The sequence below is a fragment of the Choloepus didactylus genome, chromosome 27 (assembly GCF_015220235.1).
Source record: "Choloepus didactylus isolate mChoDid1 chromosome 27, mChoDid1.pri, whole genome shotgun sequence".
In the NCBI taxonomy this organism is placed as follows: Eukaryota; Metazoa; Chordata; class Mammalia; order Pilosa; family Megalonychidae; genus Choloepus; species Choloepus didactylus.
Window position 1 is genome coordinate 6,613,564 of NC_051333.1, and position 26,438 is coordinate 6,640,001.

Below are 26,438 nucleotides of genomic sequence, written 5' to 3' on the forward strand. Positions count from 1 at the left end.
TTTGGAATAGTAAAAAAAATAAATTAAAAAGATAGGCGCAGTTTCCTAGCTAGGGGGCAATCTTGAGCACACTTTCAAAATGATGCTGAGTTAGTTAAGCTGCTTTTGGAAACAAGAGAAAGCTCACACGGTCTTAGACAGTAAGGAAAGCTTTAATCTGACATTCCAAGAAGTCCAGGAAAAGGGCAGATACAGGCACAAGACATCAGGGTCCAGCTCCATTTCTCTCTGCTTCTCTTGTTCTCCCTCATGTGGATTCTTCATCCTCAAGAGCGGTTCTAAGGTCTTATCAAGTTACAGAACATCCAGGGGAAGCAAGTGGCCACCTCTTCTTCACAACTGTGTTGGAGAAGGAGGAAACTTTTCAAGAAACCACCCCAGGAGAATTTCCTTCTTTCTTATTGGCCAGAATTGGGTCACATGTCCTTATGTAAACCAATCACAGGCTAGGGGGATGGGATTAGCGTGGCTGATTTGGACCAATCAAGTTTCAGTTTCAGAGGTGGGGACCAGCTCCTCCTCCCAAACCTGAAACTTCGGCAGGGAGAGCCAGCTCCTTGAGTAAGGTGGATTTTCTTATCAGAGAAGGAGTGAAGCATGGATGTTGGGTAAACAGCTGTCAGTGTCTGCCACAAGCGCTCTTTCAATTTAACTCGGTGTTGCACACTAAAGTGTGCATTTTGAAGAATTTTCACAAACAGAACACACACTGTTAGCCAGCACTTCAAGAAGCAGAACTTGACCAGCCACCCCCCCCCCAGAAGATCCTTTAGGATCCCCTTTGCAATCAGTACCCCCCAGTGTAGCGACATTAACAGCTTCTACCGCCATGAATTAGTTTTGCCTGATTATGAACTTCATACAAATAACTTATAAATAATCTAAGTAATTCGATAATTTTTATGTTAATTTTGTAACTAAATAGATATAATTATATAACTAAAACATAAATTATGTATTATAAATAAAATATAAATGTCAATTATAAATGTATAAAAATATATAAAATATATTTATATAAATAAAATCAAACAGGGTATTATTTTGTGTCTGACTTCTTTCACTCTACATTATATCCGTGAGGTTCATCCAAATTGTTGTCTGGAGTTGGAAATGTTTCATTCTCATTGCTCCATTGTGTTTCATTGTGTGAATGTACTATGATTAGTTTACATGTTTGACTATGAATGAGCCTTTGGGTAGTTTCTAGTTTTCTCAACAACTTTTAAAGGTAAGGTGTGGATGCAACATTTGCTAAGACTGTGCTGAAGACTTTAGGGAAGGATGGACGCTCCGCCCCATGATTCTTCTTCCAGAGGGCAGAGCCGGGGAGCAGCCAAGGTGAGTGCAGGCTTGGGGGTGGGCAGATGTGCGGACTCAGAGGCAGGAGCTGATGCTCTGTGGACTCGTCTGGCTTAGCAAGCTGGGTGCAATGGAGACACAATCACCCCACACAGGTATACAGTGAGGTGCACCCTCTCAGCCACTACCCCATATCTGCTCTCCCCATGTCATTACCGCCTGAGCCCAATCATTGCTCGGAGTAGCAAGAGACCTGGATAAAGATATTCCCCCAACAGCTGGGTGGCCATGGGGTCCAGCTCCAAGCAACAACATGTAACTTGACACCTATTGGTTCAGTTTTCCTGGGAATTTTTTCTTTTGCCAATAAGTGATAAATGAGAGAGTTACGTTTCAGCCCTCCCCATCTTCTCAGCTGGGATGTGGATGGGTGGAGGTAGACCAGCCCCCTTGCACCATGAGGATAAAAGTTGTAGGGTAGAGATGGGACAACAAGGGTGACTGCCTTAAACACCTGCTGCAGGTACAGACTTGAAAGAGTTGGGTTGGAACTGGGAGAATAAAACCCTGGGGTTGTGGGTTGGAGTACTTGTTGTTTTGTATGCTAACTTGATATTGAGTGGGATGGGGAAATGAAATTTTTAGAAACCAAAAGCTGAGCTAAGACAGCCCCTGAGCAGGCTTGTCTTTCCTTTCCTGGATAAAGATGCATCCTTTCCAGCATGGCTGGCTCCATTGGGGGACAGATGTCTGTGTGACTGTTTCCTGCCCAGTGGAGTAAGTGGTGAGTAGGAAAAAGCTGTAGTGGTGCAAGAAATGAGCTTCTTGCCCTACCAGATATGAAGACATGCTACAAGACAAAATTGCTGTGTTTTTTTCAAGTGTGCTATTAGTGCAAGAACAGACACATGGGCCAGTGAAACAGAAAGGGGATCTCAGAAAGAGGCCTGGGAAATTAATATGATATCATTTAATACGTGGGGAATTAATATATGATAAGGTAGCAAACCAAATTAATGGAGAAAAGGCAGTACGTTTAGTAATTGGTGTAGAGAAAACTAGCTCACTGTGCAGAGAGAAATAAACCTAGATTCCTGTCTAACATTACACACAAGGGTGGACTCTAGATGTATTAAAGACCAATAAGTGGAAGATAAACTTAATAGAAGAAAATCAAGCAGAAAGACTTTAAGACATCAAAAGCAGAAATTATAAGACAAAACATTATTAGCTTGACTATATCAAAATTATGAATTTATATTTTTAAAAGGGTAAAAATAGACAGTTAAGAAGACATTTGTCAGAATGGAGGAAGTTATTGTAATATCCAAAACTGACAAGGAACTGATGCCTACAATATGCAAAGAGCACCTGTGAATGAACAAGAAAAAGATGGACACCCTTGTGGGAAAATGAGCAAATGACAAAAACAGGCAATTTGCAGAAGCAGAACTCAAATGCTAACATGCTTATAAGGAGATGCTCAAGTTCATTAGTTATCAGATAAATGTATAAACAATAATGAGATATCACTTTATACCAGTTAGATGGGAGGACACTAGAAGGGGGAATAGTGCCAAGTGTTGACACAGCTGTGAAGACATTAGAATTCTCCACACTTCTGGGATGAGTGTGGTGCCTCCAACTCTAAATACAGATCTGGCATCATTTTATCAAATTAAGTTTATGCACACCCTATTACTCAGCAGTTTCTCTCCTGGCTATGCACCCCAAAGTAATTCACACACACCCACAAGCGGACACGTACAAGGATGTGCCAGGGGCCAGGAGCTGTCATGTGCCCATCACCAGGGAGGGCTGACAGGTGGGGTGACGCTACCACATAGCAGTTAATGCAAATGGGGCAGACTGTGTGAGCCACTTACATGAGGATGGGTCTTATAAACACAGTGCTGTTTGGAAAGTAGAATGAGATGTATAATCCAATGCCAATTGCGTAAAAATACAGGCACAGGAGAACCACACCAGATGTTTTATAGGACTGAGGGACAGTGGGAGGAAGGAAGGAAGGAATGGTAAATAAAAGAGGGATCTGTGCAAACCAGTGATGACAATGACCAGGTGATACCTAGCCTGGTGATACTCTCTTTAAAGAGAGTAAAAAACAAGCTTGTCAAAGTAGCAAACCCATGCCTTGCATGGACGGTGCCCTGTGGTTGAGCCTCCCTCCACCCCCCAGCCCTCACCGGGTGAGGGAAACACCATGTGCTTCTCCTCTCTGTGGCCAACCCATTCTGACGATATTTTATATCTTTGACGTGTTAGATCGGACACTCAACCTAACCCAGATGTGGCTGTGCAGAGTGGACTCGTCTTGCTGGATTCAGTAGCCCCTTAAGGTGGACAGGTCTGGCCAGGCTCTCAGACTCAGAAGGGGAAGGAGTCAGAGGGTGTGGCTTGGAAAGCAGGTGCTTCTCTGCCACGTGCCTTGGCACTTGGGGTGGTTAGTCCTGGCTGGAAACCAAGGTCAAGGAGTGGCCCCAATTTTATTGATGGGAGAGGCTTCCCTATATGCATTCCACACTCCAGATAAGCATCTAATTGGTGGCTACAGGGGGGTTGGCTGTGGGTTACCAGTCATTAATAATAATAACAGAATGCTGACAACAGCTATCATTTATTGAGTGCCAGGCATCTCGTTGCATTCACTACATGTCGTATCTCTCCAGATCCTGCCAGAAACCTCAGAGAGAGTCCCTTAAAAGGTCAGGAGCCAAGGGGCAGGGAGCTCGAGTGAATTTGGTTCAATTTCTGCAACTTGCAAATGACAGAAACGAGATTTGGATCAAGGAAGCAGGAGTTCCTGAGCCCAGGCCAATAACCACAGGACCTGAGCCAACAAAAGCAAATATAGGGCAAAGCAAGGAGAAGTGGGATGGTGGGGAGGGGCAGGGAAGGCGGAGAGGCTAGAGGAGATTTCAAGATGAGAGAGAGAGAGCTCACTTTGGAGAGCTTTAAAGAGAGAAAGAATGAAACATAGAACCATAGAGAAAGGGTTAAAATGGGACTTAGGGAGCTGGAGAGAGAGCAAGAGGGGCTCAGTAAGAGACAGATAGAGATACAGATATAGATAGATGATAGATATGGATGATAGACAGATAGACAGATATAGATAGATGGCTGCATAGGCAAATGATAGATAGATAAATAAAGATATGATAGATAGATGGGACTGAGAGAGAGTCAGAGCAAAAGAGAGGAAGCTAGCATTCAAGCATTCCTGGGTCAAGAGTTTCGAGGGAGGCGGCCCAGGATCCCAGATTTCTTTTCTGACCCTTGCCCCGCTCTCCCTTCATCTCCAGACGCCGAAGTGCTCCCCTCTCTACTCCTCTGCCTTGCAGCCGGCTCTCCAGAGCCCCATGCCCTGGGCGGAGTCTACTCCGCAGTGAAGAAACCCAGCCCTGGGCTCAAACCCCAGCGCCACCACTTTCTGGGCTGCATCTCCTCCGGCGAGTGCCTGAATCTTTCAGCATCTGTTTCCTAGCCTGGAAGACGGCGCTACCTCGGGCTTGTCGGGAGCACCGAAGGAGAGCATGCAGTGCGCTACCTCGGGCTTGTCGGGAGCACCGAAGGAGAGCATGCAGTAAAGGCAAAGCACAAATGCAGGGGCAGGCGCTTGCCAACCACCTAAAATGGTTGTTTCTGTGATTATTGTGAACATCGTTATTATCATCGTTCTGTAATTCCCAGAACGACCGCACACGCGTTGGTGCTTCTTAAGACCATTCTTCTCAAACCAGGGAGCTTGTTGGAAACGGATATCCTCAGCCCCACTCCAAACCAACTGAATCAGGAGCTGCGTTTTAACAAGATCCCCGGGGGATTCGTGTGCACCTTAAAATTGAGATGCACTGCTAAGCACCCAGGAAGGAGGAACTTTATCAAACCCGGTTGTTAGAATCTACCATTCCCTCTATAGCGCCGCCTTGAGGCCCGTTGAAGAACTGACCAGGGGAAGCAGTGGGCGTGGCGCCGGGTTTCGGAGCTCCCCAGCCCCATTGCCAGATCCCCGCCGTCTAACTTCGGGCGTGTGACTTGATTTCCCTGAGCCTGGGATGGATCAAACTCCTCACCTGAAAGGCAGAGATGACAATTCGACCTCAAGCACTCTGCTTGCTCCAGAGTTGGTGCTGGAAAATATTCTAGCCAACCTCAGGATGCATCACTATGTCTGAGATGGGGCCCGGAGATAAATTAGGGGGTGGGCTACTGAATTAGATGAGGATGCTAGAACCTCTCAGGACTCATTTCCTCCAGATGAAGAGATTTAACACACGTCTACCATACAACAGAAGTTGTACGAATGGCCAAAGAGTACATGAAAAGATACTCGACATTATTCGTTTCTGAGGGAAAGGCAAAATAAACAAAATCTCCACAGGACACCACTTTGCACCCACCATAGTGGTTCAAATTAAAAAAAAAAAATTAACTCCAAAATTTAGCAAATTACGGAGCAGCCAGAATTCCCATACATTGTTTCTGGGAGTGTAAAATGGTGAAAACACTTGGCAAAAGGTCTGGCAATTCTTGATAAAACTATGGCCCACCAGTCCCACTCCTAGAAATGAAATGAAAGCATTCGTCTACACAAAGACTTGTACATGGATGCTCATAGCTGCTTGATTTATAATAGCCCCAAACTGAGCAACCCAGGTGTCCATCAAAAGGAGAATGGATAAACAAACTGTGGTATAGTCAAACAATGGAATACAGCACAGCTGTTAAAAAGAATAAACTGCTGCTTATGTGAGACAACATGAGTGAATCTCAAAGTGAAAAAACTTTATACACCTTTACACACAAAGCACATAACTTAGATTTCCATTCACATGAAGTTCCAGAACAAGCGAAACCAATCCATGGTGGAAAGAAATCAGAATAACAGTGCATCTTTGTGCATGGCCATTGAGAATTGACTGGGAGCTGGCACGAGGAGGTTTCTGGGGTTGTGGGATCATAGTAAATGTCATTTTTCTTGAGAGATATTTGGGTTCCACAGTAGGATGCATTTATCAAAACTCATTGAAAGGTACAACTTAAGATTAGTGCATTTAATTGTATGTAAATCTTACCATAAAAAAAGAGTAAATGACATACATGTTGAAGGATTTCAAGTGAAGTGTACTGATGTCTTCAACTTTCTTTGAAACACATCAAAAAAATAAGATGGATGAATGGATGATGAACTGATATATGATAAAGCAAGTATGGTAAAATGTTACTGGTAAAATCTAGGTAACGGTTTATGGATATTCACTGTTAAATTCTTGTAACTTTGCTGGGTGCTTGAAAGTGCTCATAATAAAAATGTTGGGGGAAAATCAGACGTGTGTCTGGTTGAGTTGAAATGGCTGAGTCCCTCCCTATTTTTATGGCCACTGCCTTGGCCTAAGCTGCTGTCATCTCTTCCCTGGACATTCATTCACTCATTCATTCATTCAGCAAATACTTACTGAGCACATACTATGTGCCAGGCTCTGTTGTAGGTTCCCAGATCACAGCATTGGACAAGTCAGAGAAAGTCCCTGTTGCCATGTAGCATTTTTACTAGTGTGAGAGAATGACAATAAACATGTTTAAGTATTTAATATTTCAGTGGAGTCTCAAATGTTATGAAGAATAACAAATCAGGGTAAGAGGACGGAGAGTGCCTGGGAGGGGTCTGTTTTCCATCAGCTGGTCAGGAGAGGGGAGATAAACCCCTTCCTTCTTGAACACTCATATTGGTTGTATTAATCAGGTTTTAAAGCAAATTCAATATTTTGTATCAAACATAGTTTATTTTTTACTTCAATTTGGACCAAAGGTGAAAGGGGTTGATGTCATCATGTGCCACAGTTTCTGATACTTTATTATCAAGGCCTGTCTCTTGTTTTATTGTATATTTATTTTTTATCTTATTTTGCCCCATCCCCTATTTCTATTTCTTTCCTCCCCTGGGCTGGGGCTAATTAGGGTAAGGTGAATGCAGTATTTGCTTCAGGCAGAAAATTTAAAAGGGGGTGCCAAAAATCTCTGTAATCAAGACAAATAATATTTTAATGCAATATTTTTTAAAATCAAAATTAATGCAAATAAATCCATACAGGAACTTAACCCCAACCTTGAGTGATTCACTTTGCTCGTGTCACCCTAATCTGGGTCCTGTTGGATCTTGTCTTCATTTTAAATTTTGATATTTTGCTCATCATTGATTTTTATGTTAATTTTGAGTCTCTTAAATATTATTTATTTTGATTACAGAATTTCAGACTCACTTTTCATTTAGGCCCAGGGCATTCTTCACCCTACTTCTCTTCCTATGCATCCACCCACAGGCAACCACTCTTCAATTTACTTTGCATCTTTGTGTGAACATGTGTTTCTCACAAAATGTGTTTGTGTTTTGAACACAAGTTTCTGATGCATGTAAATATTAGGTAATATATCCCAAATTGTTCCTTAATTGTTTTCACTGTGTTTTTAGGATCCACCCATATACCATCTGTGCACCCCATTCATTGTCTCTAACGGCAGCAAAGTCCTCCACGGTGGGTCCCAACACATCCCACCGTCCACTATGCAGAGATGCACGCTCAGGTGCCTCCACCTTCACAGACCGTGCCGTGATAAACCACTCTGTACCTGCTCCCTTCCGCATCAGGGGTGGTTTGAAATTAGATGCACAAGTTCTCTGACACTAGTTGTTCTCCCTTTGAGGGTGGGTGGACGGGGCAACTCACTTCAATGAATAGAGCATGGTAGAAGTGGCCGTGTGTGTCTCTTTCTCTCTGCCACTTGCTCTACAGGAAGCCAGCTGCCATGTTGTGAGGCCACTCAAGCAGCCAAGGGGTGACGTCCACATGGAGAAGCACCAATGTGTCCAGCCAAGAGCCAGGGCAAGTGGCCGCCTTGAAAGTGGCTCCTCCAGTCCCGTGGAGCCTGGGCTGACATCGGTGAGGGATCCTGAGCTAGAAGCACACGCTAAGGTCAGCTGCATAGTCCTGCTGGGTCAAGGTGTGAGAAAATAGTTCATCTGAACAAGTAGGACCAAGCTACTCTCCTGAATATCTGCCCCCTCCACATTCCATCAGCAAAACCTGAGGCTGGCTGTATTTCCCATCTCCGCTGCCGCTTAACAATAACTAGCTTACTGCGGCAAGCTAACAGGTGTAAAGGGTCACCTCACCGCATTCCACGTGCATTTCTCTAATCCTTTATGATCACGAGCATCTCCTGGCATGCTCTTGGGCAAAAAACATCACTCAGAACTTTCCAAAAACATAAAATATTCTAAAACAATTACTTTGACGACTGTAGTTTTCCAGAACAAACACGTCAGCAAGCTTCCCATACGCATCTTCATTAATAGTTTACATTTTATAGATGATAATAATAAACCTATCATCACCAAGGAGCTTCAGGCAAAAAAAGAAACTATGCTGGAATTAATTTTGTGATAACCGAATATTGAGTATGATCGGCTTAAGCAGGAAATGGCTAAATTGTTGTTGTTGTTGTTGCTGCTGTTGTTTTTCTTTGAACCTTTGTAATGATTGATAAATGTTTTTTAACTGCTATCTTATCTTTTCCAATAAAGCAGAAACACCCATCCCTGTGCTCTACATTCTCAGAAGCACTTATATCGACCTTTTCCTCCTAAATGTTCTCATTATGTCCACTTGTAATACTCAGACTGGGTTTTTCTTTCAACTAGGGCTGAATTAAAGTTTTTTGAGCTTATGGTTTTCTGTGTCCTTGGGGCCAAAAGGAAATAGAACACACAAATAGTAGATTCTTGTAAACAACGGACTATAGTTAATAGTAAAATCATTAAAATGTTCTTTCACGAAGTGTAACAAATGTACCACACTAAGGCAAGGTGTTAGTAATAGGGTAATATATGGAAAGCCTGTATTTTATGCATAATTTTTCTGTAAACCTACAACATCTCTAATTTTAAAAATCAAAAACAAAAAAAATTTAAAAGAAATAAAATAAAGGAAATAGAACATTCAGCCCAGATGTGACTCCGGAGACCCGATAAAATAGTTCAGAAGGGAGAGGTAGGTTGGCTTTGATCTTGGCCTTGGAAGTAGTGGGGTCTGCATGCATGTGAGTGTGTGGGGGGGGGTGTAGGAGTGTTGACCGTGTGTGCCTGAGCATAAGTGTGTGTAGGTGTGAACAGCTATAAGTGCCTGAGTGTGTATGAGTGTGAGAATGTACTGTGAGAGTCAGCATGTACTGTGAGAACAAGCATGTGTATAAATGTGTGTGCATGCAAGTAAATGAGTGTCTATGTGTGTGTGGATGTATGCAATGTGTGTGTCTGTGGTTTTGTGTGTGTGAGCATGTGTGGGTATGTGTATGAGTGCCTGACTGGGTGAGTGTGAGTGTGTGTTCGAGTCTTGAGGGTGTCACGAGACTATGTTGAGTGGTGTGTGTCTCTGTGTGTTTGTGAGTGTGTAATATGAGACATCCACTCTCAGAACATAATCAGAGGCTGAATTCCGCCCGGACTCACCCACGGGTCCCAGCTCACCCCACAACCCATGCCATCCTCCCCACCACCACACACAGGCAGCCTGTGCTCCCCTCGTGGAATCTCCACCTCTCCCAGGTTTAAAATCCCCAAACAAGAATTCACTGAGGCACTTAGATCATAGCGCTGGGGTGTCCATGGGGCTGGTGTTTCAGGACCACGTTCCTTGGCCCCTGTCCTAAACCCATTCACCAAGCACCATTGACCCCCCTACCTGCCATCCCCCACCTCAGTATGTGCCTCCGTCTGTCTCAATAATAAGTAATAGCAGTTATTGATCACTCAGGGCTAGACACTGGAAAATACATGTAAGGCACCTAAAACAATTCCCAGCCGATGGCAGATGTTAGATAAGAATTCACTATTATTATTACTACTTCTGTTGTTGTTATTACTATTTACAAAATGACATAAAACAATAATTGCTCAAAGTGATTAAGAGTTCACTCTGTCTAGCACTATTCTGGATGTGACACCAGAGTCAATTCATTTGATTTAATGCACAAGACAACTTAAGAAGCAGGTATGGTTCTTAAACCCATTGTACACATGAAACTGAGGTGCAAGAAGTTACTTCCTTCCCTTTAGGACAAAAACATGTTATTACAGGAGTTTTCCAACATAGACAAAAGTAGAGAGAATAGCACACCGTGCTCACACAGACCCATCTCCCAGCTTCATCTAGTTGGTGGGGCAGCCTGGGCTCAAATTTAGATCCCGCCGTCTGACCCCAAAGCCATGGTCTCACGTCCGTCTCCGGGTCTCTCCATCCTCCATGTCTCTGTATGTCCCTTCACGTTCTCTCAGACACTTCCACACCTTTAACCTACCCCTGAGTCCCTTTCAGGACCCTTAGGTTTATGTCTTACATTCTCTGGCTCCTTTTGACGAAGTCCTTAGAATCCTGGTGGTGGGGAGGGTGGAATGCCTGCACGGTGGGGAGCGTGGGGGTCCTCGGGGGGTTGTGAGGGGACCTGGAGGCTGGGAGCTGGAGTCCAAGCCTACATCCGGAAGGAAGGATAAAGGGGCACCGTTGGGTGGCCAGTGGGCTGGGTCAAGACGCAGCATCTGGGGCCAGGGGCATTGCCCCAGCCATGTCAGCCATCCCCCAAGAAGGTCAAAGAGAGCGAGAGAGGGTGTGTGGCAGACAGGAGGACCCGGAAGGAGAGCTCTGGGAAGAGTCATGGCTCAACGACGGCACTTGATTGAGGAAACCAGAAGGACGAGGATCACCATCCTTCAGATCGGGGAGTCCTCAAAGCACATCCCTTGACTCCTGTGGACCCCACTGGTCGGGGGAGGGAGAAGGAGCCAAGTCTGGTGGAGAGAATTTGGAGGCTGGGGTTATTTCTAAAGCCCCATCAAGCAGGGTGTGAACGAGGGCTAATTCCAACACCCATCTTTTTTTTTTTTTTAATAATTTTTTTATTTTGGAAAAAATGTAAACATACACACCAGTAGAGAGAATAGAATTAAAACCCTCATGTGCCCACAACCAGCTTTAATGATTGTCAACATGTGGTCAGCATAATTTTTTATACACACACCAGTGCCCCTTCCCCTCCTCCCCACCCAGATTATTTGAAGCAAATCTCAGCCATACTTTAATTTTTCCTTAAAGTGCATATCCATGAAAGATAAACATTCTGAAAACCATAACCACAATACCATTATCATACCAAAAGTTTAACAAAAATTCCTTAATATGGCAAATGTACAGTCCGCAATCGCATTTCCCTAATTACCCTATCATTTTGCTACATTCCTATAATTTTTTAACATTATTTGAACCAGGACCCAAACCAGATGCATATGTTGTCTTTTATAGATATGTTTCTAAATGCCTTTTATTCTATAGCTGCACTGTTCAATTATGGTGGCCCCTCACCATCGATGGCTATTGAGGACTCGAAATGTGCCTAGTCCAAACTGAGATACGCTATAAATTTAAAATAGACACTGGATTTCAAAGACTTAGTATGAAAAAATGCAAATGATTTCATTAATATTTTATACTGATTATGTGTAGAAATGATAATATCTCTGTGTATCAGGTTAAATAAGATATGCTATTAAAATTAATTTCACCTGTTTATTTTTAATTGTTAAAACACAGCTACTAGAAAATCTAAAATTTTTACATTTGTAATTTGCATTATATTTCTATTGGACAGCTCTGAATCTGTAGGTTGATTCTCTCTCTCTTTTTTATTCTCTCAGTGTATTAATTTGTTGAATAAAATCTGTCTTCCCCATGAGGAACTTCCCACTTCATGGATTCTCTTGATTGCATCCCTTGTGGGTTCACTTAACATTTACCTCCACCTACTGGTAGTTAGATACAGAGATATAATCCAGTACAGTTTCGAGTTGGGAGCAAAAATACATCAAATCCAGTGCTGTGTCTTTACTGATGCATAAATCTGAGAAACATACTGCCCACTTGTCTGTCTTTGTGCTGTTAACATTTGGGTGTTGTCAGTCTGACCCATCTATTTTAAAGTTTCCCATCTGCTTTCCACCTATCAATGATAGTAGCCAATGATAATCATTGCCTGGACCCATTATTTCGTTAGAGGCTGAAAATGATGACAATAATTCTAGCACTCTTCTGCATTTATGATCTGGAACTCTTCTATAAAGAACATTCCTTCTTCAACTATTTGGTTACTACGAGGAACACCAAGAGATAATGGAAGAAGGAATAAAAAAATCCCATAATCTCACCATCCAGAGAAAACCAATATTGACATTTTCATGTGTGTGGTAGAAGAGTCAGCACAGCACAGCAGTTAGGCATGAGCCTCTGAAACCAAAGTGCCAGGTTCTAATCCTAGCTTTCATAAGTACTAGATGCCTGCAAAGTGGCAAGACTAATAGTTGCAAGGATAATGGAACATAACTCTCAACAAAGCTTTGTATTTGGACTTGGGTTTCAAGAAAGAAATGCAGGGAATCACTTTACCAAAATTCCTTTCTGAGATAGTAGACAGAGAAGAGTAAAATTATTCATCTTCACAGTTAGAAGCTTGTGTTGAGTTTTTATTGTTTTTTGAAACAATGCACCTTAAGAAAGAAGCCAGGGAAACTTCAGGGCTGTATCATTTAACTCCACTGATAACAAGACTCATAACTTGTTTTCATACTTAGTCATTGTTTTATAACTTATGCAATTAACTAAATGACATTTCATAACCCTGTAACAAGATCAAGCATCAGGGGTCTTTAATGCACATAAGAGGAAAAAAACTACCAAGTTACGGTAGTGCTAATTGTGGTCTTCTCCTCCATTTCTGCCCTCTTTCTCCTCCTTCTTCTCTTCCTTATTTTTTCTATTGGAGGCAGTGTAGCAAGGCAGCTTAGCACATCGGCCCTGGAGCCAGGCCACCTGGGGCTCAGATCCAATTCGGCCATGTACCTGCTGCATGTCCTTGTACAAGTTATTTCTCTGGCCTCAGTTTTCCCATCTGTAAATAGGAATATTTACAGGACCTACAGCCTCAGACTTTTGTGAATGATAAGTGCATTAATATACACAAAGCAGCAATCAAAAGGAACAATTGATTCTTGCAACAATTTGGATAGTTGTCAAGGGTATTATGCTGAGTGAAAAACGCCAGCCTCAAAGGGTTACATGCTGTAAGACTCCATATATAGAACATTCTCAGAGTGACAGAATTACAGTGATGGAAACAAACCCGCGGTTGGCAGGAATTGGGGTCTTAAGGGGCAACACGAGGGAATATATTTGTGGGGATGAAAGAGCTCTGTACCCTGATTTGGGTGATGGTTACTTGAATCTTCACATATGATAAAATTCATAGGACTATACCTCAAAAAACTGGGAAAATCTTTATTTGGTCTACCTGAGTTAATACCACTGTGCCAACGACAATTTCCTGGGTTTGAGCACATTTATATTTACGTAAGATGTCATCACTGTGGAAAAGCTGTATGAAAGGTACATTGGTGTTCTCTGTACTATTCTTGCAGCTTCTTCAGAAAAAAATAGTTTTGAAAAAGTGTCCAGCACATCAGAAGTGCTCAACAAATGTTAGTTTAACTGTCCTAGAGCTCCCTATATGCATGTTTGATTCCATCTTATTTAATCTATTTCAACATAGATTTTCTGGCCAGCTCTAATTATCACAAAATGAGCTACAAGGTCCCTTCAAGAAAAACAAAAAATACCTCCCAAAGAGTTTTCCCAGGCTGAAAGACACCCCAGTGGGAAACTTTATAGCCACAGATGTAATTATGAATCATCTCTAATTTTCACACCACTCATTGTTTTATAACTTATGCAATTATCCAAACATGTTTCATAAACCTTGAAACTAACCAGGCATTACAGGTCTTCAATGCTTATAACTGGAAAAAGGATTAACCAAATGTCCTGACTATTAGGAAACGCCTTTCTATGACATGAGAGGAGCCCAGCCTAGTGGTTGAGTGCGTGTTTATGTGCAACGAAATCCTGAAAGACAACCCAAGAAACTTATTCTAGTTGTTATCATTTGGGGAAGGGATGAGGATGGGACAAATTGGAGACAAGGGTCTGATGAAGGGTTATCACTCCACATCTTTTTTAAAACATATTTTATTTCTGTACTGTGTTATGATGGTTAATTTTATCTGTCAACCTGGCTATGTTATGGTGTCCCCGGGGTTTGGTCAAGCAAGCACTGGCCTGATTGTTACTATGAAGGTATTGCATAATTTTTTTTTTTTTGCATCTATAGCCAGTTGATTGCATCCACTGCTGATTGTATCTACAATCAACAAAGAAGCCTGCCCTCAGCAAATGAGGAGAGTCTCCTCATCCAATTAGTTCTAGTCTTAATGCTAGAACTGAGGATGTCACAAGTCAGAAAGAAGAATTTCTGCCTCCACTTCAAGCAGGCAACTTCTCCTGGGGGAAGTAACTTCACCTTCCTCAGAGTTTCCAGCTGGCAGCCTGCTCTATGGAGTTGGGATTTGCCAATCCCGACAGTCATGTGAGCCAATTCCTATAAAGTCTGTCTGTCTGTCTGTCTGTTGTGCATCTATCTATATCTATTCTGTCCATTCTATTTCTCTGGAGACCCCTGACTAATGCACAGCTGAAGTACTACTTATTCAACAAATTAAATAGAAATGATGTCACACACACGTGCACACACACACACACACACACACACACACACAAAACAGCTCTCATGCCAGACACCTGGTTCAAACCTTGCCGTTTCTTATTGCATGACCTTGGACAACGACTATAATCACCTTATGCCTCAGTTTTCCCTTATGTCTAGTGGAGACAACAGCAGCAGCAACTTCCTAGAGTTGATGGGAGTATAAATAAGTCAATCTGCATAAAGCTCCCAAAACAGTACATGGTACACACAATCAGCAGATAATTATCAATTAGCATCAATATCCCCTTCTTGAGCAAATAGAAGGAAAAGAAATGTTTGCTTTCTTTTCAACCCACCCCCCTCCCTAAATTAACCAATCCAGTAATGATTGTACAGAGGAAAAATGATTTTCTTTTATAATGGGGAAACTCACATTTCTGAATATATGTTTTCTTTCTTAAGACAGTTTCAGGATTGCAGAAGACACAAAATCGAGTACAGCCCAAGGAAAACAAGTACTGCAATCACTCAGTGCATGTGAACAGTTAATTATGGTGTATGTGTGCACAGAGCAAGGGGGAAACGGTGATGGCAGATAACCGGGAGGCAACTACTTATTAAATCATTTTATTCACGGCAGGGATTAAAGATCCCACTGGCTGAGCAATCTGTGTGGCAAACACGTTACGTGCGTGATTCCACCGAAACCTCGCGCGAGCCCACATGGAGAATTATCCCCATCCCGCAGAGGCGGTGGCGGTGGTCGAGGCCGGAGACACGCAGCCCCTCGCCCCAGGTCACCCCTGAGCGGGGTCTGACTCCAGAGGCCACACTCTTAGCCCCTCCATTTAGTTCCTGAAAACCCCAAGGTCAAGACCCGGACGCTTCCAGGAAGGAGCTTGTTGCCCCCCTCCAGCCTGCAGGCGAACTCCCGGTGGCGACCCCTCCTCCTGCCGCCCGCCCGGGTTGCCTCTGCCTCCTGGGTCCGGTTGCTGCGGCCCATGATGCCCCGCGCGAGAGAACCTCGGGCCCCTCCTTTGCCCCTCGCCGCCCGCACAACCTCTGGCTCCGTCGGTGTCTTTTCCCCAGGCTCCACGAGGTGGCAGTGCAGCGTGGTGGGTAGACGTGGAGACGCGGAACTTCAGGAGTTCAAATCCCAGCTCTGCTAATTACCAGGTGTGACGGTAGCTGACACTTCTCAGGTCCACATTTTTTAATGGGGGTGATCATCTTTCCTACCTCATAGTATGGTGGGAAGATAAAGCGAGTAAACTAGAATAGTGCTTGGCACAAAATAAAAATTCTATAAGAGAAACTGGTGATGATGATGCCTGTGACTATTATTATTGCCATTGTTATTGTTGTTGTTATTATTACTAATTTTTTTCTCTCCCCTTTACCTCATTATGTCCACATCTCTCTGTGTCTGTGTCTCCACTTTTTTTTCTCCACTGGGTCATGCACCCAGCCACCTCCGGGGGCCAGGAAGGTGATGTAAAGGCAAGAAGCAGAACGGGATGTGGGCTGAGGAAAACCTCCAGATGCCCCCAGGTAGCGGACACGCAGAGCCTGCCGGGGGTGGATATGGCCAGGTGGAAATGTGGGTGGTGTTGACTGATGTCCTTTTCAGGAGGCGCTTGAAATCTCCCAACCTTTTAATGCTGGTGACCAACTAAAGAAAAAAAAAAAAAAAAAGCCCAGACTCTGTGAATCGACCAGCTGGTTCTGCAGCCCGGATGTGGCTCGAGAGCTCTTCACGGGCAGCCCCTGCCGGGATCCAGGGAACTGAAGATGAATTTTAGTCTGTAACCAGAAGGGGCAGGAAACAACATGTTCCTTTTTATGGAACTGGAACAGGAAAGCGTCTTCCCGCCCCTTTCAGAAAGAAGATAAAAACTACGGCTTTCCCCTTTAGGAAGGGAACCCACTTTTCATCGGAAAGTTGGCAGCCGGGTTATTTAAGCCAAGAGGATGACGTCGAAAACCAGCTCTGCATTTAATCCTCCGCACTGAATTTTCCTACTTCCTAGTTCACAGTGTCCAAAATGAAAACGATGATAATCCTCCCAGGAGTTGCTGAATTTTTTCTCTATTTTGAGCCTCACATAACATCTCCTACGCCAGGGTTAGCAGTGTGTTTTTGAAACATTGTTTGAAATATTTGCAAGATAATGTCAATAACCACAATAGCACACTTAGGAAGCGCTTCTTTGTGTCAGGTCTAGTTCTGACTGCTTAAAGGTTTGCACCATTTTAACCCTCCCAGTATTCCGGGAGGTGAGCACTATTATCCCCATTCCACAGATAAGAAGCTGAGCACAGACAGACATGGAATTGGCCTGGGATGAGCCAGCTAGTGAGTGGTGGAGCTGGGGTTTGGACCCTGGCAGTCTGGTTCCAGAATCTGTCTCTCAGGCAAAGTAAAACGCAAGAGGGTTTCAATACTTTTCTGTTCCCACGAATGAGCTACCAGTAAGCACCCTGATTTTCCCCTCCTCCGGGGCCTTCATTCATTCAGTGACTCCTTCCTGATGCCCTAGTGTGCACTGGGTATTGATGTCGACACTGGGCATCCAATGACGACCTGGCTGGAATGTTTTGATCTTGTGGATCTTACCTTCCAGCAGGGGTGACAGACACATTGAAGAAAGGAGCAGCCATCGAATGCATCGTGGGATTTTATGGGAGACAGAATAATAATCCCCCAAAGATGTCCCCCTCCTGGTCCCCAAACCCAAGACTATGTTTCCTTACTTGGAAAAAGGGACTTTGCAGATGGGATGGAGCTAAGGATTTTGAGACGGGGAGGTGGCCAGGGCTATCCCGGTGGATCCTTGTAAGAGGGAGGAGGGAGGGTCAGAGTCAGGAAGGGCCATGGGAGGACAGAAGCAGAGGCCAAACTTACCTGCTTGCTGGCTTTGACGGAGGAGGGCAAGGCCACGAGCCAAGGAACACAGGCAGGCTCCAGGACCTGGAAAAGGTCAGGAAACAGGTTGACTCCTGAGCCTCCAGAAGGAACCGGCTCTGCTGACTTTAGCCCCGTGAGACTGATTTGGGACATCTGACCTCCAGAACCAGAAGAGAACAAATTTGTGGTAATTTGCTACAGCATTGGGGGAAAGTAAGGCAGATTAATATTCTGATAATAATAAAAGGGGTAAGGAAATAGAGCCACTCTGCATCAGGGTGGGGTGAGGGGGTCGGGGAAGGCTCCTCTTGGGAGGAGTCACTTAGGAAGAAACTGAATGGTCCTGGGGGACACCTGGGCAAAGAGCATTCTGCGTGGAGAAAAGAGCAAGTGCAAAGGCCCCGAGGCAGGGAGATGCTTGGCATATTTCAGGAGCAGTAATGGGGGCAGTGTGGCTGGAGTAGGGGGGGAGGGTGGAGATGAGAGCAGAGGGGAGAAAGGCGAGGGGGTGGAGGCCACAGTGAGGAGTTCAGCTTCTATTCTGAGAGTGGTCAGAAATCACTGGGTGCAGTTTACAAGTTAAAAGGATCCCCCCTCCAGCTGAGGCCTGTCAAACATCAGTCCAGACAAGGTCCTGCTGTCCTACAGCTCCTTTAAGAGTTCCTGGGGTCCAAGATAAGCAGGAAACAAAACAGAACTCACTGACCCCTGCTACAACCAGCTCAGAGTGCTTCTGGCAGTTTCCCGAAGCCAAACCTCACTGAAGACTTTTTTTGTTGTTGTTAATCATTGGCTCCTTATTCTCCCCAATCAGCACGTCCAATCAAAAGATAATGTTAGCCACACATATAATTTTAAATTTTCTAGTAGCCACATTAGAAAAGGAAAAAGAAACAAGTGAAATGGATTTTAGTAATATATTTTGTTTAGCCCAATATATCCAAGATATTATCACTTCAACATATGATCAATATAAAATTATTAACTAGAAAATTCACTTTTTCTTTTTTTGTACAAAGCCTTTGCAACCCAGTGTCTGTTTTACATGTAACCACACATCTCTATTCGGAGGCTAAATTTCCATTGGAAATATGTCATCTGTCTTTAGATTCTGTAAAACTTAGTTGAAAAAGGAGATTTCCGTACCCAAGGTGTTCTAAACATACTTTGAAGCTTTCCAACAACTATAAAGCATCAGTATTTAAATGCAGATGAATTAAAATTAGGTAAAATTGAAAATCCAGTTCTGCCATCAAACTCACCATGTTTCCAGGGCCTGACAGCCATTATGGCCTGGGACTGCCGAACTGGACGGACTGCACAGTGCGGAGCTGTCTGCATCCGCATCTGCTCCAAGCCCACTGCCCCTCCTCCCGTTGGCCTGCCAGGAAATGGCTCAGGCACTTTGGGACTCCCCTCCGTGGAATGAGGGCAGAGGACTCAGTTTGGTTGGTGCTAAAAAAAATGGGGGATGCCCAAGCCCTTGTCCACTTAGCTGCTTGCTGGGGGGCCTCACCTGTGTCTCGAATGATGCAGCTACCGGGAGCTTGGAGATCCCCTCTTGGAGGCCCCTCCAGGGCTCACAGCCATCCTCCCATCTTGCATTTCACCTGCTTCCCCCCTTTCACTATCACCCTCCCCAGCCTGGAGTGTGTGCCAACTCTCCAGTAAAATCCCCTGCCCAAGAACCCTCTCCCCATCCTCACCCCTTCTGGGGAGGAACCCAGGATTGGCCCCTCTGTACCAACCTCTCTTTCCTGAGACAGAAGCACGGGGGCGGGGGAACACGACACGACGGACGCACACAACAGTCTTTGTGGGTTTTTTCCCCTGCCGAATCCCTGGTTGCCCATATGAAGTGTGACAGATGAGTTATGTACCCCCAAAACACACACTCTTAATCTGCGTCCCTGCAGGTGTCAACGCATTTAAACAAGGCCTGTTGAAGAGGTTATTTTTAGTTAAAGTGGGGCCAACTGAAGCGGGCTGGGCTTAATCCGGATAACTGGAGGCCTTTGCAGGTGGAAGAAATTCGGACACAGTAAGAGAAAGTCACAGGCAGGAGCCAAAAGCTAGAAATCAGTGGAAACCAGAAGAGCAGGCACAGAGCGCGAGAGAGACGGCCAGGTGAGGAGGCAGAGAAGCAAGCCAAGGAACCCCAAGAGGTGCAGGAAGCCAGCACCAGGACGCTGCGGACTTTGGGGGGAGAGCGCGGCCTTGCCGACGAAGCCTGGACGTTAGATTTCTGGCCTCCAAAAAGTTAGACAGTAAATTCCTCTTGTTTAAGCCAAGCCGCCGTGCAGCATTTGTCATAGCAGCCTGGAAAACTCGGGCGGTAAGGAAGGAAACATTTGCCTCCGCGCACGATCATCCGCCAAAACACAGCTCTATGTTATTGCGTAAAACAGGTGTCGTTTGCTCAAAGTTCGGTCAACCCCGGCTCAGGAAGCACGGGGATGGGTTAGCGCCGCATCTCCAGGGCAGGAGCTCTGCAGACGCCCCAGCGACAGTGTGGCCAGGGCCGCCGTGGGGACCTGAGGGGGGGCGGGCCCCCAACCCACTGTGTCCAGGAGGTTCTGACCCTCCTTTCCCGGGGCTGCGGGAAGGCAAAGGGACCTGTGCATCCCGCCATGAGCCAAGGGTGGGCTCTCCGGTAGCCGAGTGAAGTGACTAGAGACATTCTTTGTGATATTTTATAAGGTTTCCATGATCTTGAATTTTTTTTTCCTAAATGAAAAGTCAAAAATAAATGAATGAATAAACAGATAAAGTCTCAAACGGCTCTCCTCTTTGAAATAAAGAGGATTGGAAAGAGCACTTTAAAAAGGGATTTAAAAAAAAAAAAGACGGAAGAAATAAAACTTAAACAGGATTTCCAGGCGCGTTTACCAGGCTCCGCAGCCTGGAAAGCAAGCCCCGCCCCCGCCCGCTCGCCCCGCCCCCGCCCGCTCTCCCCCGTCCTGGGCTCGGCCGCCACCCCGCGCGCGGCCGGCAGGTGGTGCCACGTCCACGGGCTTCAGCGGCTGGGATGGGGGCGTCTCCCTTGATTTTTAATAAAGTAGCAAACGAAAATAGAAAGAATCCAGGATTAGAAGTGGAGATGCCTAGGGCGGACCTCTGGGGTAACTATTTAGCTTATTTGTGCCTTGGTGTTCTTATCTGTCAAATGGGGTTGAAAGTTATCCAGGACCTACCTGTGTTTACAAAAAAAAAAAAAAAAAAAAAATAGTGGGCTCTCCGGGGCTGAGAGTGCCCCTGTCTGTGGCCTCATTCCAAACCCCCACCTGCCGTGGGGGTGAGAGCAGATAGCTCAGGTGAAGTGTGGGGGGCTGTTTTGCTGTGCAACCTTGGGTAAGTTACCTAACCTCTCTGTGCCTCCGTTTCCTCTCTCATAAAATAGTTGGCACTTCACGGAGTTATCATGAGTTTGAAAATAGTTAACAGGTATAAAGAAGTTACAATGGTGCCTAGAAAAGAGTAGGTGATGTATAAGTGTTAGCTGCTTTATTATATTTTTAAATTATTCTTATTCCTGGTTCCTCAGAGGTGTGTCTCTTTTTCAGTGTCTTCTGTCTTTTCCGCCACCAACTCTCTCCTGCTCTGTATCTGTCCATCTCTATCTGTTTGTCCATCTCTGCCTCTTCCAGCCTCAGTCTTTCTGCAACCTTGAGTAAATGACTTAAAGTTTCTGTGTAAAGTTAATAAGAGCATCTAATGCATTGGGCTGTGGTGAAGATTAAATGAGTTATTGCGGATATAACACTTAGAACAGGGCCAGGCACGTGGTCAGCTCTGGACATCATTAGAATCAATTTAAAATATTAAATAAGCTGTCAGATAATAGTGACCATTATTGTTGTTTGTTGTTATTATTCTCTCTCCATTGTTCTCTGCTGCTCTTCCTCTTCTGTCTCTGTCTCTGGGTTCCTCTCTGTGTGTCTTTGTCTTTCTGTCTCTCCTTTTATCCCTCCATTCAGCATGTACCTATTGAACACCTCCTCTGCCGGAGGCACTGAGCTTCCAGCGGTGACCACAAGAGACCCCACCAGTCCCCAAGGGGCTCCTGGGCTAGTGAAAGAAATGAACACACAAACAACAGCAGTTATAAACGGTGCCAGGGGCTCTGAGAAGCATGTAGGATGCTATGAGAAGGAAGCAAACCAAAGCGAACCGACTCTCTCCTGCTCTGTAGGAGCAGTGGGGTCCGGACTGTGGGGGAGGTCGGGGAAGGCATCCCTGAAGAAGTGACATTTGAGCTGACACAAAATGAGGAGTGGGAGCTGGCGAGGGAGAGAGTAAGGGGAAGAGTGTTTGAGGCTCATGGAACAGACCACAGGGTGGCTGAGAGGAAGGGGGTGGCCAGTGAGGGGACCGGACTAGGGGCTGTGGAGGCCCAGCTGGCTCTGAATTGTTTGGGAAGCCAAAAGGACTTGCCGATGTATTGGAGCAAGCAAGAGAAGAGTCAAAGGCGACTCCAGGGTTTGGGGTCTGGGCTCCTGAGTGAATGAGGTGACATTTATTGGGAGGCAGAGCCTGGAGCTCAGGTTGGCTCAAGTAAGAGGGAAACTAAAACTCTCTTTGGTCTCTCTTTCTTTTAAGTGGCTTCTGTTAAGAATCTCTCCTGGTCAATATCATTTTGTCTCTGCTTCTGTCTGTGCCACTGTCCATGTCTTTGTCTATTTCTGTCTCTCTCTTTCTCTGTCTCCATCTCTGTGTGTTTCCTTCTGTGGCTTTGCTTCTCTGCCCGGGTCCATCCTTGTTGATCTCAGTCCCTCTTTATCTCTGCCTCTCTCCACCCCCGACCCTGGCCTGGATTCTGGCCCATGAATTCCCACTCCTGGGATCACTCCCCACACCTTCCCAACCTTCCAGGATGGACACATCCCCATAACAGAACTGTGCCAGCAGCTCCATCCTGGACGCATCCCCAACACCTCTGGGTCACCTCTGCCTGACACCAGGAGGACAGGGCATCACGGAGCCACAGGGCAGGGACAAAGGGACACTCCTGCCAGCCCACACCCCTCTCCCCTCCTTCCAATTGCCCCTGCCTTCCCCTCTCCCCACCCACCCCCTCCCAGCCCGCCCTGCACCCCTCACACACCCAATTCCTCATGGTCAGAGCTGCTCATCCCAGGAGCAGGGCAGGGAAGGGGTCTCTGTGCCAGGAGGAGACCAAACACAGACAGACAGACAGAGATGGAGCTTGAGACTAACAGACACTGAGAAAGAGCAAGAGTCAGAGAGAAATCAGAGAGACAGGCACAAAATAGAGAGACAAACAGGGACCAGCTGACACAGACAGAACAGCAAAGATGGAGAGAGGAGAAAAGCAGACAGGAAGGAAGCAGAAATTTTAAAAAATGAATAGAGATAGAGAAGGAGAGAGATTCAGGCATGGAGCTGTTGTACAGCAGCAGAGGTAGCAAAAGAGATACAGAAACAGGACCAGAGAGATGCTCCATCATAATCATCTGTCCACACAACCCCTTACCTTGGTCCTCCTCTGCTGTCCACACCCACTCATAGATGAGCTCACCAAGTCCCACAGCTCTGAGCACCCTGTCCCCAGATGACTCCCCAGTGTTTCTCACAAGCTCCAACCTCTCCTTGCATCTCCGGACTCATCATTCAACCACATTTACTCCATGCAGAGGCCTGAGCGGCATCTGCAGCTCAGACTTCCTTCCAGGACTCCTTATCCCCTCTGCACAAATGGTGCCAGCAACAGTGCAGTTGCTCTAGCAGGCTCCTTCTGCCCCCTCACCACCACCCCCACTTCCCACCCATCAGCCTACCTCCAAATGATTCCTGTGTTGGCCTGGATGATGACAGCAACTCCCAGGGCATTTGCAGCTGCCTCCACATTGGTCTTCCTGCTTCCACCTCACCCCTCACCATCATTCTACATGCAGAATAATTTCTCCAAGTTAGTAAGAGCATGTCACACCCTGTACCCTCATGCTCAAAATCATTGCACTCAAAATGAAATCCATATATGTTATAGGAATAAAAAAAATTTAACCCCATGGAACTTCAGAACACAAACAGTGAACCCTCAGTGAAACCATTAACTATAGTTAATAGTACAATGATAAACATGTGTTTTCATCAGTTGTAACAGATATACAGCACCAGTGCAAGATGTTAATAATAGGGTGGTATATGGGAATCTTGTATTTAATGCATGCTTGTTCTGTAAACACACAACTTCCCTAATTAAACAAAGAAACCCAAACTCCTAGACCTTGTTTTTTAAAACACTGCATCATCTGCTTCATTTCCTCTCTGCCCTCACTTCTTGCCCTGCACACAAGTGACTGCCAGATGCGTGCTTGTCATTTGGTTGTCCGTTTATTGAATGAAAAGCCCCCCGAGCACAGGGACATGATTCCCTGGTGCATCCACCGAGCCCACAGCAGAGCTCAGTCATGGCAGAAGCTCTGGACTGAACAAAGCCTTCAGCACCCTCTCATCGACTGGACACCTGCTGCATGCCTGAGGCCTTGCCAAGGAGCTTGTATGCACTATCCCCCATCTTACAGGTGAGAAATGGAGGCTCCGAGTGGTGCAGCCATTTGCCCAAGGTTTCAAAGCTAATATGTGTTGTGGTCTGGATTTGAACCCAGGAGAACTCACTTGGGAAGCATAGTTAGGGAGGGAGGGGGAGGGAGGGACAGCAAACTAGAGAGAATGAGAAAGAGAATACCAGAGAGATAGAAGGAGAAAGAATTCGAGAAGGAACAATGACAGAAAGAGAGAGAGAACCTGAGAGATTTAATGAGACAGAAATTAAGAGAAACAAAAAGAGAGAGAGAACGAGACAGAGATGAAGCTGAGAGAGAAAGAGAAGGTGGACACGGGGAACATGGTCTGAGGGTGTGGGGCAGGGGTCTCCTCCTTGGGTCCATGCTCCAGCCCCCATCCCACCTCCTCAACACCTGACCCTGGGATGTGTACCTGGGGCAGCCCACCCAGGCTGGGGGTGAAGCTTATAAGACCCATGGGGGCCCCATGGGAGGCAGCGGGCAGGAGCTCAGCCTGGCACAGGAGCCCACCCTGCTGTCCCCGGCAGGCTGCTCGGCTTTCCACCCGACCCCTTCCAGCCCCGCGTCCCTGTTGGTGTCTCAGCCCGACCCTCCATCCCTGGGTCTTCTGCCTCCGCGTCTCTCTCCTCCCGGTTGGGAGTTCTCTCCCAATCTGCCTCCCTGGTTTCTGTCTCTTTCTCTCTGGGTCTCCATCTCTGTGTCTCTGACCCCCAGGCTGTCTCTTCTTGACTCCATCTCTCAGGCCCTGCCTCTCTCTGTCCCTGTCTCTGTGTCTCTGTGTCCCCTTGGTCCATGAGGTCCGTGTCCCCAGCTCCCGCCTCTCCCTGTTTGCAGACGGTGTTCACTCTGCATCTTCCTCTCCACCTCTCTCTCCCCTCCTGACTCTGTCTCTCTTTTTCTCTCTGTCTCTCTAGGTCCTGGGTCTCTGAACCAGGATCTCAGTGGGACGTGCAGAGAGGGGCGGTAGAGCTCCTGGCCTGCCCGACCCCAAGTCAGCAGGGCCAGGCAGGGAGGGAGAGAGGGATGGCGAGACCTGCTGAGCGTCCCCAGGCTGCCCTGAGACCCCACCCGCAGTGGGAGACCCCCGGGGCTAGTTCCCGGGGAGCCGCAGCCTTGGGGTCACAGGTGTCAGCGGGTGCATGTGTGCGCGAGTGTCCGCGCCCGTGAGGTCAACGTTTATCACCGTGCAGGCGTGACTCAGCGTCCTCGTGCGTGTGGCTGGGAGGCTGCCCGGGCGTCGGCACTGCGGGGCTGATCCCCAGGAGTGGGCGCCGAGTGCCCGTGTGAGGGTGAGCGTGCACGAGTATGTCCCGTGGGCACGGCTGAGTGTGGCCGGCTGTGCGGGAAGGACCCTGACAGCCTGTGCCCTGGGCATCCCACCGAGTCACGAGGCCCGGGGGCCTAAGGGTGCCGAGGCTGAGGTGCCGCTGACCGGTAGGGTGAGCTCCTGGGCGGGGCAGCTGTGTCTCTCGTCCGGCCAGGGGTCTCCACCCTCAGACCTCCAGGGGCGGGGCTGCGTGCCGGGGCCTGGGGGAGGCGGCTTGTGGCCGGGAGTGGCTGGGGGGTCCGCCTGGCTCGCTGTGCCTCCCCCACCCTGGGTGAAGGTCCCATCAGCCAGGAGACGGTGCCCCGAGTGGGTGCAGGTGTCGGGAGCGCACGTGCACTCAGCAGAAACTGGAAGTCAACGCGCCGGACACTCACACGGCAGGGCGAGGGTCCCGGGCTGCCTTCCAAAGACCCACACGCTGGGTGGCTTTAAAGAAAATAACTTTTTCCTGCCCATTTTGGGGGCCTGGAAGCAGGAGGTCAAGTTCACCGCAGGGTCATTGCCACTATGCGGGCTCAGAGAGAGAGTCTCCTGGTTGCCAGGAATCCTGGACGAGCCCTGGCTCCCGGCGGCCTCACTCCGGGCTCTGCCTCATCTTCACGTGGCAGCGGCCCGCGGCGTCCGTCCCTCTGATTTCTGCTGAGGCCGGCAGCCATTGGACTGGGGCTCACACATGTATGGTAGGACCTCA

At 46.6% G+C, this 26,438-nt stretch overlaps 1 long non-coding RNA gene across 1 annotated transcript; it reads right to left on the minus strand.

Moving 5' to 3' along the window:
* Window positions 1-16,575: 16,575 nt before the first annotated feature.
* On the minus strand, window positions 16,576-19,158 carry LOC119521272. The gene is made up of 3 exons (XR_005214330.1): window positions 19,135-19,158; window positions 17,870-17,935; window positions 16,576-16,636 (listed from the first exon to the last, which is right to left on the minus strand). It is a non-coding gene; the product is annotated as an uncharacterized LOC119521272 (long non-coding RNA).
* Between the last annotated feature and the right edge of the window lie 7,280 nt (window positions 19,159-26,438).